Below are 6,000 nucleotides of genomic sequence, written 5' to 3'. Positions count from 1 at the left end.
TATATTCCAGAATTCCCACATGTTGTGGGAGGGATCCAGAGGGAGGTAATTGAATCATGGGGCTAGTCTTTCCCGTGCTATTCTCCTGATAATGAATAAGTTTCACAAGATCTGATGGGTTTGTCAGAAATCTCAGGGGTTCCTGCTTTTGCTTCTTTCTCATTTTCTTTTGCCACTGCCATGTGAGAAGTCCCTTTCTCCTCCCGCCATGATTCTGAGTCCTCCCCAGCGATGTGGAACTGTAAGTTCAATTAAACATCTTTTTTTCCCAGCCTTGGGAAATATCTTTATCAGCAGCATGAAAACAGATTAATACAGTAAATTGGTACCAGTAGAATGGGGAGTTGCTGAAGAGATACCTGCAAGTGTGGAAGCGACTTTGGAACTGGGTAACAGGCAGAGGTTGAAACAGTTTGAAGGGCTCAGAAGAAGACAGGAAAACGTGGGAACATTTGGAACTTCCTAGAGACTTGTTGAACGGCTTTGACAAAAATGCTGATTAGTGTTATGAACAATAAGGTCCAGGTTGAGGTGGTCTCAGATGGAGATGAGGAACTTGTTGGGAACTGGGGCAAAGGTGACTCTTGTTATGTTTTAGCAAAGAGACGGTTGATATTTTGCCCTTGCCCTAGAGATTTGTGGAAGTTTGAACTTGAGAGAGATTATTTGGAGTATCTTGCAGTAGAAATTTGTAAGCAGGAAAGCATTCAAAATGTGACTTGGGTGCTGTTAAAAGCATTCTGTTTTAAAACGGAAACAGCATAAAAGTTCAGAAAATTTGCAACCTAATGGTGCAGTAGAAAAGAAAAACCAATTCTTTTGAGGAGAAATTCAAGCAGATGCAGAAATTTGCATAAGTAGCAAGGAGCCTAATGTTAATCCCCAAGACCATGGGGAAAATGTCTCCAGGCCATATTAGAGACTTTCGTGGCACCTCCTATCATCACACGCCCAGAAGCCCAGGGGGAAAAAGTGGTTTCGTGGGCCAGGTCCAGGTCCCCATGCTGTGTGCAGCCTAGGAACCTGGTGCCCTGTGTCCCAGCCTCTCTAGCCATGGCTGAAAGGGGCCAACATGCAGCTCAGGCTGTGGCTTCAGAGGGTGGAAGCCCCAAGCCTTGGCAGCTTCCGTGTGGTGTTGAGCCTGTGGGTGCACAGAAGTCAAGAATTGAAGTTTGGGGACCTCTGCCTAGATTTCAGAAGATGTATTGAAATGCCTGGATGCCCAGGCAAAAGTTTGCTGCAGAGGCAGAGCCCTCATGGAGAACCTCTGCTAGGGCTGCGTACAAGGGAAATGTGGGGTCAGAGCCCCCACACAGAGTCCCTGTCGGGGCACTGCCTGGTGGATCTGTAAGAAGAGGGCCACTGTCCTCCAGATCCCAGAATGGTACATCCATTGACAGCTTGCACTGTGCACCTGGAGAAGCTGCAGACGCTCAATGCCAGCCCATAAAAGCAGCCAGGAAGGAGGCTGTACCCTGCAAAGCCACAGGGGTGGAGCTGCCCAAGACCATGGGAACCCACCTCTTGCATTAGCATGAGCCAGATGCAAGATATGGCATCAAGGGAGATCATTTTGAAGATTTAAGATTTGACTGCCCTGATGGATTTCAGACTTGCATGGGGCTGGTAGCCCCTTTGTTTTGCCCAATTTTCCCCCAGGTGTAATGGCCATATTTACCCAATGCCCATACCCCCATTACATCTAGGAAGTAACTAACTTGATTTTGATTTTATAGGCTCATAGGTGGAAAGGATTTGCCTTGTCTCAGATAAGACTTTGGACTGTGGACTTTTGAGTTAATGCTGAGACGAGTTAAGACTTTGGGAGACATTTGGGAAGGCATGATTGGTTTTGAAATGTGAGTATCTAAGATTTGGAGGGGCAAGGGGTAGAATGATATGGTTTGGCTGTGTTCTCACCCAAATCTCAACTCGAATTGTATCTCCCAGGATTCCCACGTGTTGGGAGGGACCCAGGGGAAGGTAATTAAATCATAGGGGCTGGTCTTTCCTGTGCTAGTCTCATGATAGTGAATAAGTCTCACAAGATCTGATGGGTTTATCAGGGATTTCTGCTTTTGCTTCGTTCTCATTTTCTTTTGCTGTGCCATGTAAGAAGTGTCTTTTGCATCCCGCCATGATTCTGAGGCCTCACCAGCCAGGTGAAATGGAAGTTCAATTAAACCTCTTTTTCTTCCCAGTCTCAGGTGTGTCTTTATCAGCAGCATGAAAATGGACTAATACAAGCTCATATGTTTATTCAACAAACATAAACCATAATAGACATTCAATTAGTGTTTTCTGAATAGATGAATGACTTCTTATTTATAGAAGATGTTATTATATTTGAGCTGGATTTTAAAGAATGAGTGAGATAAAATAAACGTTTGAGGGGAGGGGAGAAAGAGCAAAGGCAGAGAGATAGGAAAGTACAAGGTATGTGTGTAGTGTGGGTCCCGTACCTGGTACTGGGAAGAGAATCAACAAATACATGCTTAATGAATAAATAATAGTGTTAAGTACTGAACAAAAAGAAAAATGGATAAGTTTTAGCCCCTTCATGGAACTTAAAGTCTAAAAAGGGAATTGGAGCTGTATACAACTCATGATAAATCAAATTTACTCATATTCAAGTATTTCCTGAGTGCCTACTGTACTAGTCATGGTTGTCCAGAGAAAGACAACAAATGAGATTGTGGTCTCTCTCTCTCTATTTGTATAGATCCTCCCTCTCTTTCTTTCTCTTTTTTTTTTTTTTTTTTTTTTTGAGATGGAGTCTTGCTCTGTTGCCCAGGCTGGAGTGCAGTGGTGCGATCTTGGCTCACTGCAAACTCTGCCTCCCGGGTTCACGCCATTCTCCTGTCTCAGCCTCCTGAATAGCTGGGACTACAGGCGCCTGCCACCACGCCCAGCTAATTTTTGTATATTTATTAGAGTCGGGGTTTCACCGTGTTAGCCAGGATGGTTTGGATCTCCTGACCTCGTGATCTGCTCGCCTCAGCCTCCCAAAGTGCTGGGATTACAGGCTTGAGCCACCGTGCCCAGCCCTTCCCTTTATGTATATATGGAGTGTAAGATTGTGGGGCTGGCAAGTTTGAAACCCACAGGGCAGGCTGAAGACCCAAGGAAGATTTGCTGATGCAGCTAGGATCTAAAAGCAGTCTGAAGGCAGAATTCCCTCTTCTTTAGGGGACCTCAGTCTTTTTCTCTTACAGCCGTCACCAGATTGAATGAGGCCCACTGACATTGTGGAGGGTCATCTGCTTTATAAAAATACATTGATGTAATAAATGTTAATCTCATCTAATACCTTCATAACAACATCTACACTGATGTTTGACCAAGTATCTGGTTACTATGGCCTAGCCTAGGTGACACATAAAATCAACCCTCACATCTACTAAGTAGTGGGCCTTGCTCTGGATACTAGAGATAGAGCAATGAACAAGATAGATTAAAATCCCTGTGATGAAGAAGTTTATGAAAACTATATAAAACTTGCATCATGTCACATGGTAAATATTGTGGAGAAAAATAAGATTAAAAAGGGAATAAGGAAACTATAATTTTTTAAAATGATCAGGGAAGTCCTCGTTGAGAAGTTCCCATTTGAGTCAGGACCTGAAAGCAATAAGGAAGTGAACATACAGATATCTGTGGAAGGAATAATCCATGAGAGGGTAAAGCAAATGTAAGCTTTAGGCAAGAGGGTGCCTGCTATATTTGACAATCAGCTTTTGATAAGTGCTTTAAAATGCATAAAACATAATATAAACAAAAATGTAACATAGGTAAAGCTCACTATTGGATTATTGTGAAGGAAGAGATTACTTCCAACTGGGACCTTTTTGGAATAGACCTCAATGCCAATCACATAGTAGATATTTAATTGGTATTTACTGAATAAATTAATGGCACACTGTATTTGGGCTAGATTTGGACGGGTAGGTGGAATTAAGTGAATATAGAGGAAAAAGCAAGAAAAGAAGTAGAGAGTACTTGGTATTTTTGTGTCATGGACACTGATCCAGAATGGCTGAGTCATGCAGGCTTTGGTGGAATAGAGATGAGGAGTATATGGAAGATAAGGCTTAAGAAGGAAGTTGAAGCCAGACCGTAAAAGTCTTTGCATCTAGACCATAGAGACTGAATGTCATTTTATAACCATTTTTGAGCCATCAAAGTTTTAAAGGAGGGGAAAAGTGAAGTCATGTTAACAATTTAGGAAAATATTCACCAAAGGAAATTCCTTTAAACACTTATTCAGAGGGTATTGGTAAATATTTTATGGAAAAAACCAACTTAATTTCAAATAAATTTGGGACATGCTAGGTTAAACCGAGTTAAACATGATTTTTACTGCCCTAATCTAAATAGACTTTAATATGTCAATACATATTGTCAGGCTAAAAAAGATGGCTCTAATCACTAGGTTTCCCAGATATTTTTGGCCACAGAAAAGAATTTTGGATAGTATGTCTTCATTATTCACAATTCATTGGAAACTCTGATTTGGGAGGATAATAGTTGTTGAGAGAGTATATTGGATTGAAGGAGTGAATGAAAGATGAAGGCTATTTGGAAAGCTGATAGAATAACCACTGTGGGAGATACGAAGGGCCTAAACCGGAAATGTAGCAGGATTGTGGAATAAAGACTTTCAGAGGTAGAATCACATGAATTAGTCAGTGTTTAGTGAATAGGAATGGGAGGTTATGAAACTGAAAGAGCAGAAAAGCTTAATGCATTGGAAATGGGAAGATGGTGATGTCTTCTGAGATAACAACTCAAAACAGACTTAACTTTGAGGAGGAAAAGAAAGAATTTGAGAGACTTATAAGAACCCAATTTTGTTTAATTTTTAAATATTTGGAGATTTTACAAATATCTTTCTGTTATTGATACAGTTCAATTTCTGATGGTTAAAAACTGTATTTTGTATGATTTCAATTCTTTTAAATTTTTTGAGATTTGTTTAAAGACCCAAAGTATACTTTATCAAGGCGATTGTTCCATGTAACTAGAAAATAATGTCTATTCTGTTGTTGAGTGGAGGATCCTACAAATGTCAGTTTGATCAAGTTGGTTGATAGTATCATTCAAGTCTTCTTATTTTTACTAATTTCTGTTTACTTGTTCTATCAGCAACTATGAGAAGAGCATGAACATATCCAAGTAAAGTTGTGTGTTTTCCTTGTTCTTTTAGTACTTTCAGTTCTGTTTTATGTATTTTGAAGCTCTGTGGTTGGGTACAATCACATCTATAGTTGTTATGTCATTATAAAATGTCCCTATATTGGCCTTGATATGCCTTGTGCTAAAGTATATTTTATCTGATATTATTTATAGCCACTCCAACTTTCTTTTGATTAATGTCTTTATGGTATAACCTTTCCCAACCTTTTATTATTTATCTATCTGTCTTTCCATGTAAAGTGGAGTCTTATAGATAAAATATAATTAAATATTGCTTTTTAAAAAGTCTAACAATTTTTGCCTTTTAATTTGGGTTTAGATCATTTATATTTAATGTAATTACTGACATGTTTGCATTTAAGTCTACTATACTTCTAGTTATCTTCCAGTTGCCCCTCTGTTCTTAGTTTCCCCTTTCTTCTTTTTCTACCTCGTTTTTATTCAATATTATCTCCCCTTTGGCCTTATTACTTATACTTCTTTCAAATTCTTTCAAGATTGCTGTAGAGTTTAAAATATAAACCTGGTAAGAATAAACTTTAATTTATAATAGTCCACATAGAAACAGTATTATAGTATTTCACACATAGTATAAAAATCTTTAAAGAATATACCTCATTTTCTCTCCCATAATTTATGATATTGTTTTCACACATTTTATTTCTTCATGTTATGAACATGTTATTCTTGCTATAAACAGTTGATATCTTTTTTATTTTTATTTTTTATTATACTTTAAGTTCTGGGATACATGTTTGCTGCACCCATCAACCCATCATCTACATTAGGTATTTCTCCTAATGC

This window comes from Theropithecus gelada, chromosome 7b (genome assembly GCF_003255815.1).
Source record: "Theropithecus gelada isolate Dixy chromosome 7b, Tgel_1.0, whole genome shotgun sequence".
NCBI classification, from domain to species: domain Eukaryota; kingdom Metazoa; phylum Chordata; class Mammalia; order Primates; family Cercopithecidae; genus Theropithecus; species Theropithecus gelada.
Note: the sequence above shows the minus strand (reverse complement) of the source record.